Source organism: Hypanus sabinus, chromosome 1, assembly GCF_030144855.1.
Source record: "Hypanus sabinus isolate sHypSab1 chromosome 1, sHypSab1.hap1, whole genome shotgun sequence".
In the NCBI taxonomy this organism is placed as follows: domain Eukaryota; kingdom Metazoa; phylum Chordata; class Chondrichthyes; order Myliobatiformes; family Dasyatidae; genus Hypanus; species Hypanus sabinus.
Window position 1 is genome coordinate 30,076,326 of NC_082706.1, and position 15,296 is coordinate 30,091,621.

A 15,296-nucleotide genomic window follows, 5' to 3' on the forward strand; every position below is an offset into this window, starting at 1 on the left:
GGCCAGCAGGGGCCATCTCTGCTCTTCAAGACTGCTTTGAGCACAGTGACTGGCACATGTTCAAGGAGGCTGCAAATGATGGCGACTGTTCCAACTTAGAGGAGTACTCAGCATCAGTGACCAGCTACATCAGCAAGGGCATTGATGATGTTACTCTGTCTAAGACCATCACTATACGCGCAAACCAGAAGCCATGGACGACCGCAGAGGTGCGTGCACAGCTGAAGTCCCGCAGAGCAAGAGACAGGGCAGCTCTAACAACAGCAAGGGATAAACTGTCCTGAATTATCAGAGGGGCAAAACCTGCACACGCCCAGCGAATTCACAGCCACTTCCAGGACAGCGGCGACATACAGCGCATGTCGATGGACATCCAGGACATCACAAATTATAGGACAAGGTCACCTGACTGTGCAAGTGATGCCCTCCTCCCAGATGCCCTGAATAACTTCTACGCACGGTTTGGGGAGGAAAATGACGTGGCGGCGATGAAGTCCAAACCTCCTGCAAATGACCAGGTGCTGTATCTCACCGTGGCCGACATGAGAAGAACCCTGTGCAAAATCAACCCACGGTAGTCTGCTGGACCAGACAACATCCCTAGTAGATTTCTCAGAGTATGTGCAGACCAGCTAGCGGATGTGCTCACTGACATCTTCAACATCTCCCTGAGCAGCGCCACCGTTCCAACTTGCTTCAAGTCCGCCACCATCGCCCCTGTGCCGAAGAAGTCTACAGTGTCCTGCCTAAATGACTACCGTCCCGTTGCACTCACATCCATCATGATGAAGTGTTTCGAGAATCTCGTCTTGTGGCATATCAAGACCCTGTTGCCCCGCTCACTGGACCCCCTGCAGTTTGTGTACCCTCCAAACCGCTCAACAGATGATGCCTTTGCAGCCACCCTCTACCTGGCCCACACCCACTTGGACAAAGAAGACTCGTAGGTTCGGATGCTGTTCATAGATTTCAGTTCTGCATTCAACACAATCGTCCCTCAGAAATTAATTGGAAAGCTGGGCTTACTGGTCCTGAACACCTCCCTCTACAACTGGATCCCAGACTTCCTGACTGGGAGACCTCAGTCAGTCTGGATTGGGAGCAGCATCGACAACCTCATTACATTGAGCACGGCGGCTCCCCAGGGCTGCGTGGTCAGTCCACCGCTGTTCACTCTGCTGACCCACAACTATGCTGCAACACACAGCTCGAACCATATCATCAATTTCGCCGATGGGACGTCCGTGGTGGATCTCATCAGCAAGAACGAGGAGTCAGCTTACAGAGATGAGATGCAGTGGCTAACGGACTGGTGCAGAGTCAAAAACCTGTCTCTTAATGTGAACAAATCTAAAGAGATGGTAGTTAAGTTCAGGCGGGCACGGAGCGATCACTGCCGGCTGAACATCAAAGGCTCCTCGGTAGAGATCGTAAAGAGTACCAAATTTCTTGGTGTTAGCCTTACGGAGAATCTCACCTAGTCCCTCAACACCAGTTCCATAGCAAAGAAAACCCTGCAGCGTCTCTACTTTCTGCGAAAGCTGCGGAAGATCCATCTCCCACTGCATCCCCCCCTCCCCATCCTCATCACATTCTACAGGGATTATATTGAGAGCATGCTGAGCAGCTGCATCACAGCCTGGTTTGGAAATTGCACCATCTTGGATCGCAAGGCCCTACAGCGGATAGTGACGTCAGCTGAGAAGATCATCGGTGTCTCACTTCCCGCCATCACGGACATTTACACTAAACGCTGCATCCGCAAAGGAAACAGCATTATGAAGGACCCTATGCACGCCTCATACAATCTCTTCTCTCTCCTGCCATCTGGGAAAAGGCTCCGAAGTATTCGGCCTCTCACAACCAGACTATGTAAACGATTCTTCCCCGAAGCTATCAGACTCCTCAATACCAGAAGCCTGAACTGACACCTTGCCTTATGTCCTGTTTATTATTTATTGTAATGCCTGCACTGTTTTGTGCACTTTATACAGTCCTGTGTAGATCTATAGTCTAGTGTAGCTCTCTCTCTGTTGTTTTTATTTAAGTAGTTCAGACTAGCGTTTGTACTGTGTCATGTAACACCATGGTCCTGAAAAACGTTGTCTCATTTATACTATGTACTGTACCAGCAGTTAGGGTCGAATTGACAATAAAAGTAATTTGACTTGACTTGGCTTGATAAATGAGGGAAGTGCAAGACAGATAAATACGAAGAAATTTTCGAATGGAAGAAGGATATTACCGTGACTAACAAGTGCAATCAGAACCAATGCACAAGCTAAAGATAGGAGATACAGGGGCCCAAAGCAAGTGGGAAGATTATAAAGATTGCAGAAGGGAACTAAGAAGGTCATTGGGAAGGTAAAAAACATGAAACTTGATAGGAAGCTGGCGAGAAGATACTAAAAGATACTAAGAATACTGAGAAGGTAGTAAAAGATACTAAGAATACTAATAAGATGCTAAAATATACAAAAAAAGATGCTAGAATATTTCTTTCGCATGTAGAAGTAAAAGTGAGGGGAGATTCGATTTCGGGTCAATCGAAAAATGACTCTCGAGATATTACAAATAGTAGAGGAAGTGAATGCATATTTTGCATCAGTCTTCTTAGTGAAAGACATTTGCAGTGTACCGGACATTCAAGAATGCCAGGGAAATGAAGTATGTGCAGTGAAAATTACGACTAAGAAGGTGTTCAGGAAGCTCAAAGTTCTCATGGCAGATATACCTCATGGAGATGATGGAATGCACCCCTGACGGACAGATTGCTCTGACATTAACAATGATATAGCAAAAAAAAAGGATAGTTTCTGGCATTGTACCGGATGACCGTAAAATTTCAAATATTAGTCCGAAATTTCCTAAGGCTGGAAGGCATCAAAAAGGAAAATATAGCTCTGTTAACTTGAACTCAGTGGTTGTGAAGTTTTTGGAATCGACTGCTACGGATCAGATTACGGAGTACCTAGAGGCACAGGACAAGATTGCCCAAAAGCAGCATGGATTCGTGAAAGGAATGTTTCGCTTGATAAACCTACGGGAATTGTTTGAGGAAATTGCAAGCAGCGTTGACAACGGCGATGTGGTGTATTTGGATCTTAAGAAGGCCTTTGACAATGGGCAGCACATGAGGTTGCTTAGCAAGATAAGAGCCCGAGGAATTACAGGGAATTTAGCAGCATGGGTGGAGCATTGGCTGATCGACAGGAAATAGAAATTGGGATCCTATTCTGGCTGGCTGCCGATGACCATTGAAGTTCCAGAGGGTTGATGCTTGGACGGCTGCTTTCTAGGACGGATAGCAATGACTTGGCCTATGGAATTCAGTGCTAAATTTGCCGACGATGCAAATATAGGAAGTGAACAGGGTGCTGTTGAGGAAGCAGATAGCCTGCAAAGAGACTTAGATAGTTTAGGAGAATGACCAAATAAGGGACAAAAGAAATTGAATTTTTGAACGTGTATGGTCATGCCTATTCATAGAATAATTCAACGGTCAGACTAATATTTACAAGCAGAGCGAGTTCGAAATGCAAAGATGCAAATGGACTTAAGAATCCTTGTAAAGGATACCGTAAAGATTATCCTCCAGGTTGAATTGGCAGTGAAGAAGGCGAATGCATGTTGGCATTCATTTCTGGAGCTATAGGATATAAGAGCAGGGATGTGAGATCGAATCTCTATAAGGCATTCATAAGACCATACTAGAAATATTGTGTGCAGTTTCGGGTTCCTTATTATAAAAAGAGTATACTGACATTGGAGACGATTCAGAGGAGATTCACGAGAATTATTCCAGGAATGAAATCGTGAAAGTATGAGGAACGTCTGGTAGTTCTTGGACTGCATTCGCAAGAGATCAGGAGAATGATGGGCGGGGAAGGGGTCTCATAGCAACGTTGCGAAAGTGAAAAAGTTTGAATATGTTAGATCTGGCAAAGTTATTACCCATTGTCGGTGAGTTTGGGATGAGAGGGGACGACTTCTGTATGGAAAGACGTCTATTTAGAACAAATATGCGGATAAAGTACTTTCACTGGGTGGTAAATCTGTCGAATCTGCTGCCAAGAGCGGTTGTGGAGGCCAAACAGTTGGGTGTATTTAAGGCAGAGATAGATAGGTTCTTCATTAGCCAGAGCATCAAAGAGTATTGGAAGAAGACAGGGGAGTGGGCATGACTGGAGGAATTGGATCAGCACATGACTAAAAAGTGGTGATACCTCTATGGGCCGAATGGCCTACTTCTACTCCTATATCTTATGGTCTTATTTTAGGAACAGCACATCGAACTGGAATTAGGAAATCGAATATCTCTGTGAGCAAGGGAGGAATCAGAGAGAGGGATTGAATTTGATGATTGGGAAAGAAGATATTCTCAACGTTAGGCCACGGTTGATTCCACCAGATCTAGTGCAAAGTGACTGTTAAATTGTCTCGGTTAGGCAATTCCATGTTGGAGTTTTACAAACAAGTCGAAATGCGACAACCGTTAGTAATATCTGCAAGAAAATTACATGCATTAACTAATTATGCTCACAGAACAAATTGGTTAACTATGTAATTAACACAGATGGTTTATTTTGTTTTGGGATAGGTCCCTGTGGAGGACTTCGGAATCTGATTCCAATGAGCAATAACAGCTGAGTTAACATCCCCTGCAATGTTTCTCACTAATTTCTGATTTCTCTTTAAATGTTTAAGGAGCCCCTAGGCGGGAATTTGGCCGCGACCCAGATGAACTTCACTTCTCTACCTCACCATTTGGTCCACCCATTTATTTGCGTTGATAATAGCATGATCCAGCATTTAGTACCAGTTGAGCACTCGTTATTGCGTGGACAACATACTATTGAATCCTATTCAGCTCCTTAAGAGCTGAGCACCGGTTGTTTGAGAATTGGAACCATTTATGATCCTGGTTAAAATATCATGGCAAAGTAGAATTCTGTCGGCCATCTCACCATGAATTCTACTCGACGTACGTTAATCCATGAAAGTCATGAAGATGGGCTGCCAAAGTCTGTATTCAAACGTACAAAGATGCTGATCTGCCTCCTCAAGTGGGGACGCAGAAAATAGTTTCTGGACGCGCTCTATGCAGTTAGCCTTTTGTTTTTTTTTTATGAAACAAACTGCAAATTCATATTTTCGATAACATGATTGTACATTTTCAACACTTCTACAGTCAACTTTAGAAATAAAACTGTATGGTGCCTCCAGTCTTTGTGCTGTGTTTAACTTCCAGTATATCTGTTGCTCAGGGCACTTGCCAATACGACTAACAGGAAGTGAAGATGCATGTGCGGGACGACTTGAGGTTTATTACCGTGGGTCCTGGGGCACGGTTTATGATGGCTCTTGGGATATGGATGACGCTAACGTGGTCTATAGGCAGCTCGCTTGTGGATTTGCTTTGGAGGGTAAATCACGTGAGTATTACGGAGAATGCTCTAAGCCAATCTGCTTGAACGAATTGAGATTTTCGGGTACTAAGTCGTATCTCTAGGAGTATTCATCAGCACCATTCGGCGAAACTGACTGCAGTCAGAAAGAAGATGCGGCAGTCACGTGTTCTAGTAAGATTTTGTTTCATTTTCTGCAGCAATCAATGGAGGCAGAGATTCAATAAAATATTTTCCGCACCGAAGGTAACCGCTGGCTCGTAATGATCTGTATAAATATATTACCATTCACGTAATCAGCAACAACATGCTCTTTCCATTATCTTCCCTTTCATGGTTTCCCAGCCGATTATCTAGATTTGCACGTCGACCATATTTCGAGATAAGTTTCTCGCAAAACTCAGATTTCCGTTGCACTGTTACTCGCTGACATGCCTAACATTTGTTGTAAAGGTCAATAAATGAAGAAATGAATTCCCCTCTATACCCATCAAGAAGCACTTCTATGGCCTCATGTTTAAACATGTTGCATTGAAGGATTGAAAAAGGACGCCTTTCTATTTTCTCGATTTGTACAAACTCCAATTTTAAATGCTAAAATAGAAATCCATAATTTCTTCTTCACTTATTCGAAGATTCACTTACTGAATTTTTACATCTCTGACTTTCAGCCTCACCACTTAAAAGAGTTCGTCCATACTCTACGATACTAGTTTTCTGACGTTGATCGCCTTGAAGTTACTCGTAATGCGACGTAATGTAACATATCAAAGCCAGTGTCAAAATTAGGTCAGAAAGACGAAAATACAACCTATTCCAAAGGTGACCATATGTTTTTAAGCAAGTTGTGTATGTTATTTCCATTCATATTTCTTTGTGACATGTTTCCGTAAATCTCCAACTCATGATGGAAGCATTTTCGAATGAGTCAAGTGAAATTAATCTTACAACACATAATCAACTAACTTTTCGACAAAATTTAAAAAAAGAAGGAAAATCACAAGGATTTTAGTACCAGCTCCGGAGGACGTTATGTTTTCCAAACAAGGTGCTATCTCTGCGAGGACACACATAGCTTTTTTCTGCAGAATGAGTAACATTTACCGTCAGATTACATAGTTTTCTTGGGAAAATTAGCTTTTCACACTGCATCTGAGAACCACGCGGAACTGGAAGATTGAGCAAACAGAGACAAACAACTGACGGAAAGGATGTCGAACTAATAGAGACAGAAATTTCAAGTTTTGATACTGACAGACAGGCAGAACGATTCAAATTGATAACACCGAGAATTCATTACTGAGTCTGGAATATATTACCGGATGCCATGATGCAGGTAGAGCTTCCGTTGCTTTTTGTTGCCACGGTACAAATATCAGCTAGTTAAAGGACGTTTTGGCTTAATATGGTGAATAAAAGTGCCGTGAACATACAAGCTCGTTTACTGTCCACATTGACGACTTGATATCAGAGATTGTCTGCATGTGGTCAACTAATTTTACGGACTGCGTTTACATACCTACAATATATTTGACTGGAGAATGCATGCAATTACATGTGAGTAGGAAATCTTTTGTAGCGTGGGGATAGAATGGATGAAAGTAACACTGTAGTGCTAACATGCGTCACAAAGACCCATCAGTATGTATTTATTATGCTGGGACTGCAGGGCAGACCATGAGCTATAGACAAGCGACACATCTAAGCGCTTAACTGCGATTTTATTTCATAACGATCGTTTGCAGGACACATTCCTGTGTACAGCATTCCACGTTGAGGAAAATACTTTCTGGTGCTCCCTGGACAAGTCTTCAGTAATAAACTCGGGGTCGTACGAAGTATCGGGTCTTTCGTCATCATACACTAACACCTGGCGAACCAGCCAGGGGCGATCAGCTCCCGACTTGTGCCCAAGCAGCGCACAAATCGACGTATCCCCCCTCCGGATCAATACCCACCGCTATGCCTTTTCAGCAGCCTCCAGAATGTTCTTTGTGACTCCTCTAACGGCAGTAATTTAACTCCAAGGCGTTTAAGAGTCCGCTGCAACGAATTGCCAAAAATGCTTTGACACACATCTTCGACTGCCACACAGCGAATTCTCCGGCCATTGCTCCAGTATTCTGCAAAGAGATTTGTGTATTGAACCCTCTTGCGCTCGTTGGCCTCTTCAATCAAGTCCTGCCAGTGGACAGTAAGTTACAGCAGGACCACTTGCTTTGTCAATTCCGATAATAACACGATGTCGGGGTGGAGCGTAGTAGCTGTGGTGATCTGTGGGAACCTGAGCTGCCTCTTTAAGTCTGCTTGGGGCTGCCAGTCTCGTAAAGTGGCAATAAGTCCTCCCCAGGAGCAAGGCCAATGCTAAGCCATCTTCCCCGCTCTAATAAAGTAGATGGACTGTTTGGGAGCATGCTGATTTTTGATGTTTTGAATCGCTGTGCTGATTGCTTCAGCCATAGTCCTACGGTATCGCCCTTCCCCAAGGCCTTCGGGCAGCTACTGAGGATATGCTCCAAAGTGCCCCTTCTGGAAGAGTTGCCATGCCCCACCTATGCATGTTGGCCGGGCTTGAGAGAACATCATAAACTCATTGGATGTGAAGCTCTTTCCGCAGCTCTTTTCAAACTTCTCCTCCAGCACAGAAAGAAAACTCCTTCCTTGGCCCACATTATTCACCCTACCAAGCCTCGTATTCAATTGTTTACCCCTCCATTTTGTAAACACCAGCAAAATTCCGGTAACAGACATGCATTTTGTTTACGATATGTCCACAGGTTACAGATTGAATTCCACCGGCCAAAACTACTCAGGTATTTAATGTCAATTTTGTTTCGACAGTTAGTCCAGAAGTCTCGGCTGTCGATACTAATATTTGGTTATTGGTATTTCCTGATTGCTAAGAACGTGGTAAAATATTTACAGATTACCTGGGATCCTAATTTCCTCGCCAAATATGTTAACCAGGGCTTAACTTCTTAAAACTTTCTCAGAAGTGTCAAGATGCACAACCGGTAATGCTACAGATATTAAATTTCTGTTGGCATGCTGCCCTGACGAAGTCGCCCACCCCCGTAAAGAAAATTTGTGAACCGAAAACTCCGTCATTCCAGATTACAAGGTCCAAAAGGATACCGTGATCACAAGCCGAGTGAACAAAACTGCCGTTCGCTATTCGATCTAATTCTTCATCGACTCACTCAAGGGTACATGCAGAGTTCCTTCACTTTATCTACCAGTGATCAACTCGTGGAGAGTGTAAACCTGGAGTACTTTAAATTCATAATGTATAGCAGGACATTGCTATCATTAGAGATAACGTTTAAGTAGGTCATTAGCACAGTTTACTGACCCCATATGATGCACTGTGTTCGATCACATTTTAATACATTAATTTTACCAAAATAAATATATTTCACCCTACACACACACACACACACACACACACACACACACACACACACACACGTGTGTGCATGCGCATAATGTGTTTGTAAACTTCATTAACCAATCATCAAATATATTAACTATTGATATACAGTGTTTGTTATGATATTATCCATATATATATTTTTTAAATGTTTGGAAAACCGGAACTACTCCATTATGGTTGCTGTCTGCATAACCCCTGGGATCATTTTCATCGTTGAATTATTCTTTCTGATGACGATAGCGCGGATCGGGTCAGCAAGATGTGGTCATGATCTGTTTTAATAAATGGATTATTATTCTGAAGGATGTTGTTCGCCACACTTTTTCAAATGAAGTTTAGTTAAATATGAGTAAATTTAAATACATTTTCACCTCGATACGATACGACATTTAGAGTGAGGAATTATCTTGTCCATTAATGTACGTGCTTATGTTGTAAATAAGATGAGGCATTTTCCTCAGCGGGTGGCAACATGGAATTATTCACTTTTGCTCCTCTGACACTGGTCAACGTGATAAATCTTTCCTCTGCCGTGTACTAAAGTGACTGCTTTCCGGAATTTTCACCGGATCCACTCAATCAGTCAAAATTGAATGCCTCCGCACAACGCCTATCTAGCAATTATATCCACATTCGCATCGACTGAGCTAAGTTGTCTATGCATGTCAAAAAGAAAAGTGACAATGCATACATATTTGTGAGCTCAGTTTTTTTATTTTTTATGATGGAGACCATTGCTCGAAATGGCTATTAATACACGCAGCGCCGATATTCAGCAATCACACTCAGCAACTAATAACTTTGATTACCATTTTTTTCAGCTTGCAACTTAATCACAGTGATTTAACCTTTCATGGCAAAATTCATGAATAAAGATATTAATCCCAACTCTATCTTTAGCTGGTGCACTGATGAGTGGCAGGGACTCTGTTGTTGACATTTGCGAGGCAATTGATAGAGATTGCGAATATTCCACAGTGCACTGAAACAAAAGATTCAGATGTGTATCTGCACTTACAATCCCCTTCATATCTGATTGATCCAATTGCCATCCATCGAATAGTGCAATGAAATAAATAACGACGCAGAGGTCGATTTTACAAACAACATATTTTGTTGCAAATATTGAGGAATATTGAGGAACATACACACAGTGCTGGAGGAATAGAGCACGTCAGATGGAACTTGCGAACAAGAACAATAAATCAACGTTCCGGATCGAGACATTTCCTTTGGATTGCAAAGGAACAATCAGAAGCCAAAATAGGGATTGGAGGCATGGGAAAGGCGGACAAACAGGCCGGTCATAGGCGAGTGAAAGTTACGGGAAAGGAAGCAGTGCGGCAGGCATAAAGTGACGTAATCCCCTGGAAAGCGATCAGTTATTTGATAGTTAAATTTTTGGAGATGTTTGAAATTACTGTGAATTTGGAAGGATGGAAAGATCTGGACGTTTGTGGGAATAAAAATAAAACACTGCTACTATTTCTCGTCCCCCACAGTATCACAAGATTTATTTTTCGACAAACAACGGTAACATTTCACAGTTATTTCAAATGGCCTTCACGGTCAACTATTCTGTCACCGACGAAACAAGTGGGAACATTGTGTATCAAACATTGAACAATACATCATTTTACAACCCCTTTGTTTCACGATGTTGTGATGAGACCCGACAACATCCTTGTAAACCTTTTCTGCACTCTTTCAACCTTATTAATATCTTTCCTGTAATTAGCTGAACAAAACTGCACACAATAATCCAAATTCGGTCTCACCTATGTTTTTTACAACCTCACCATTACATTCCAACTCTTATACTCAAGACTTTGATATATAAAGGCCAATGTACCAATAGCTCTCTTTCCAACCCTACTTACTTATGACGCCACTTTTAGGGAGTTATGTGCCAGTACTACCAGATCCCTCCGTTCTACTGCACTCCTCAGTGTCCTCCCATTTACCTTGTATGTTCTACCTTGGTTTGATCTTCCGAAGTGCAATACTTCACACTTGTCCGCATTAAGCTCCATCTGCTATTTTTCAGTCCATCCCTCCATCTGGTCCAAATCCCTCTGCAAACTTTGAAAACCTTCTTTACTGTCCACTACACCTCCAATCTTTGTATCACCAGCAAATGTGCTAATTGAATATGCCATATTATCATCCAGATCATTAATATAGATTACAAATATCAATGGACGCAGCACTGAACCCTGTGGCACACCGCTAGATACAGGCCTCCACTCAGAGTAGCAGTCCTCCACTACCACTCTCTGGCTTCTTCAACTGAGCCAATGTCTGATCCAATTTACTACCTTCCCCCACACAACTGTCATTTTTGTTTTCAATCATCCATGTGCCTATGTAAAATTACTGCACCTTAATTACCGGTAACGTATACACCTCTGCAAGCAATGGCACGGCTTTGGTGCACCCATCACTCTGGACAACAGAGCTTGCTGTGATAGTCCTGTCACCTTCTCTAAGATACACAGTAGAGTTCCGAAATTTATGCACCATCGAAATATCAGTTCTGTCCTCAGAATCCTCTCTGCCTATTTCCATACGTAATGTGATATTCGGCAGATAGGGTCCCGTATATCTCCTCAGCCCACCATCACAAGCTTCCGCAATTTTTTTTTTTTAACGAGACAATCAGAAACGAACACAATATTGTAAGTGTGCTGTAACAAAGTAAATCCTCTCTAAAATTGCTTACCAATATTTTGCTCACTAAGTACGCTCGTCTATAAATGCAAGGTAAATATGCCCATTGTGTTTCATGAAAAGGGAAATTAGACGTTGAACTTCACTAATTTCTTCCTCATCAAATTCTGGCTGACCAGATGCCGATTTCAAATATTTTTGTTTAATTTTCTGCTGCTTTTTATGTATCTTTCAATAACAACAAATATCAGTATCCGTGCCTGTGTGAAAACATTTCAATGATAAAATGTATCAGTCTTTCTCCACCCCGTCTATCACCCGCACCTCCCCATCTCTGTCTCTCTCTCTTTGTATTGTTACGTACCAGCAGCAATAGATTATACACTGAGTCGGGATTTAAAGGTAAAACCACTTCTTTATTGGTATACACTCAGGATACATAAAGTTAAACGAAATAAACAGCAGTTAACAGTGTTATGAGTATTTAAGTGTGTGTATATGTATAGTTCCGCAAGCTATCAAGATTGAGAACAATTCTTAAACTCTTAAAATGGTAAGTAGAAAAGTTCGGCAAATCACGTAATGAGAGTGACTGGAGAAATTTGTAATCCAGGATATAATGCAGAGAGAAGGCGAATACGTCGAATTCCGCAAATTTCCTCTGGGTAAACGAAATAACCATCGTCGGATTTCTTGTCTGAGTATACTTAGTGACATAGGACAGGATGGTGACCTTAAGGGAACATCATGCCTGACGAGCCTGATCGAATGCTTTGCGGACATTACTAGTAGCAGAGATAATGGCTTTTAAAGGCCCTTTGAAAATGATGCCACACAATCTTACCAAGTTAAGATATCATGGTATTAAACGACAAATAAGGTAACCGTTAGAGCAATGACTGATTGGTTGGGGAAGGGTGTGGTGGCAACGTGCGGGAATAAATCAATCCTTTTCTGGGTGGCTGCCAGTAACTAATGGTGTTCCCGAATAGTTGGATTTAGGACCATTTCTTTGAATGCTATAAACATTTTTAGATGAGGAAATAGATGGATTTGCTTCCCAGTCTGCAAATGATACAAATATTATTGGAAAGGCAGTTAGTGTTGTCGAAATCGGTAGGCTGCAGAAGGAATTATGCAGACTAAGAAAATTGGCAAGAGTGTGTCAAATGAAAAACAATTTTTGAAGACGCATGTTCAGTGACTTCGATAGTAGAGATAAAGGTGCAGCCTATTTTGTTAACTGGGAGAAATTCAAAAACCAAGAACGCAAAGGCAATTGGTAGTCCTTGTGCAGAAAACCCAAAAGGTCAACTTACAGGTTCAGTCGGAAGGCAAATGCAATGCTAGCATTCATTTCAGGCATTCTAGAATACTAGAACAGAGATGGGATACTGAGAGTTTGCAAGGAAGCTGCGATGCATCACCATCAGTATTGTGCACAATTTTGGGCACCTTATCTAAGCAAAATGTGTTGACATAGGATAATGTTAAAAGTATGTTCACAATGATGATTCTGAAAATAAGATGATTCTAGTTGCCATGCGAGAATATCTGATTGCTCTAGTTCTGTACTCTGTGGAATTTAGAAGAATGGCGGGTATCTCTTTGAAACATTTCGAGTATTCAAAGGCTGAGTCGAGATCATGGGACAAGGGTATTTCCTATGGTGGGGAGTCTAGGATAATAGGGCACAGACTCAAGGTAGAGGGGCATACATTTAAAACAGCAATGAGATTTTTCTTTAGTCAGTAAGTTGAGATTTTATGGAAGGTGTTTAGACAGACAGCTACAGAGGCCAAGTCGTTATGTGTATTGAACAGGAACTTGATTGTTTCTGAAATGGAAACCACGTCAATGTTTACGGAAGAATGCCGGGGAGTCGAGATGAGGAGATGAAAAATGTATCATACACGATTGGATGCTAAGGAATGCTCGATGTGCCGAATGCTCTAAATCTGTTGCTAAGACTTATTTTCTGAAGGTCTCATGGATATAGGGTCAGTGGGTAGACTAGCCTGATTGTAGACTGTCCCATGATACTTTATATGTGAGCCTACTGTAACAATTGATGATGTTCCCTAGGGTTATGTTTGTACACCGATCATCAAAAGATATCCCTCTTGGGCGCCATTTCAGGTCTCTCACCGTATTTTCATACCTGGTATCCCATTCGTTGTGATATTGCTGTTCAATATTCAGGACTTCAAGTGGATTCCAGCTGCAGTACGGCCCGCAATTTACTCCGCCACCAGCTCAGTAGTGAGAATTACAAGGTCCAGGAGATGTACAACCAACAGAAATCTATTGTTTTGTTTTTCAGCATAACTGGTAGTTTCATATTCTTATGAGTAATTCTGGTGGTATTACTATCAATGAACGGATTTCAAAGAGTAATAATTATTCTGCCACGGATACTAATTACATTATTTATCACACAGAGGTAATACTGCAGATTCTCAGTTCCTGCATCACCACGCACATTTACGCAATGTCTCAGCACAAATTCATGTCAGTGAAGTTCCGACTGCATCGAAATTTAAAAATCAATAGACGTTAGAAATAAGTGCCGTGAACCATGACAAATCAGCTGCCTTCATACTCGCTATTCTATAAATCCACTTGCAATAAATCGGAGGTAATGTGATGAACCATATAATAAAAGAGTTTTTTTTTACGACTGATCGAGACGTCATCACCAGCCCGACCATTACGTATACATGGCTTTTCCACCTCATGCGGTATGTATTAAATCGAATCTTGTCCCTGTCCTGTGATCCCTGCTTCCCGATTCTGTCAAACTAGCCGGATCTTGGAGTATATTTTTGTCATTTTTCAGACACTCCCTCACCTTCTTTTCCTCCTTTTCCTCTACCTACAGATTCTCCTTTTCCTTGCTCCATTGAATTATCTTCCAGAAACACAATACAAACTTTTTACAAATGGCTACGAATCATAATTACATTTATTTGCTCATTTGACCGGCAGGAAGAGAGAACGCGCTTGATAAAAACAGCGACAAAGATAGAGAAAGCAAGTGCGAGAGAGAGAATGTGTGCCACGTTGGGCGAAATAGAGAGTGCGCGAGAGAGCTTGCGCCCGGGAAGGAGCGAAAGTGAGGATGAGAGAGGGCCAAATTGATGATCTGAGAAAATGCAGAGTGAAGGGGGATATGCAGGCATGGATGGCAGTAGGGCAGCAATTGTGTGAGCAATTGGGTAAATAAAGAAGGTGAAAAGTAGATGTATTCAAAACTATAGAAATACGCTAATCAGAGGGCATACAACGAAACAAAAAATAGTGGGACAACAGAGGTTTGAGAAATTTTCAAAACACAAGAGACAGCAACTAAAACAAACAGTAGGAGGGAAAATATAACATATGAAAGCAAAACAGCAAACTATAACAAACTGAGGAGTAAAAACTTCTACAAGTATGTAAAGCATAAAAGAGAGACGGGAATGGATATAGAATAAGAGGCTGAACAAATAATAACAGGCGAGTTGACTAGGGAGTTAACATTGGCATGTGCTAAAGGTAATGCAGTCGTTATGGGAGATTTCAACATGCAGGTGAACTGGGAGAATCAGGTAGGTGCTGGAGCCCAGGATAGGGAGTTTGTGGAGTGTCTAAGGGATGTATTTTTGGAACAGCTTGTGCTTGAGCCAACCAGGAACGAGGCTGTTTTGGACTTGGTGATGTGTAATGAACAGGAATTGATAAGTGATCTTGAAGTAAAGGAGCCATTAGGAAGTAGTGATCATAACATGATGTTTTTATCTACA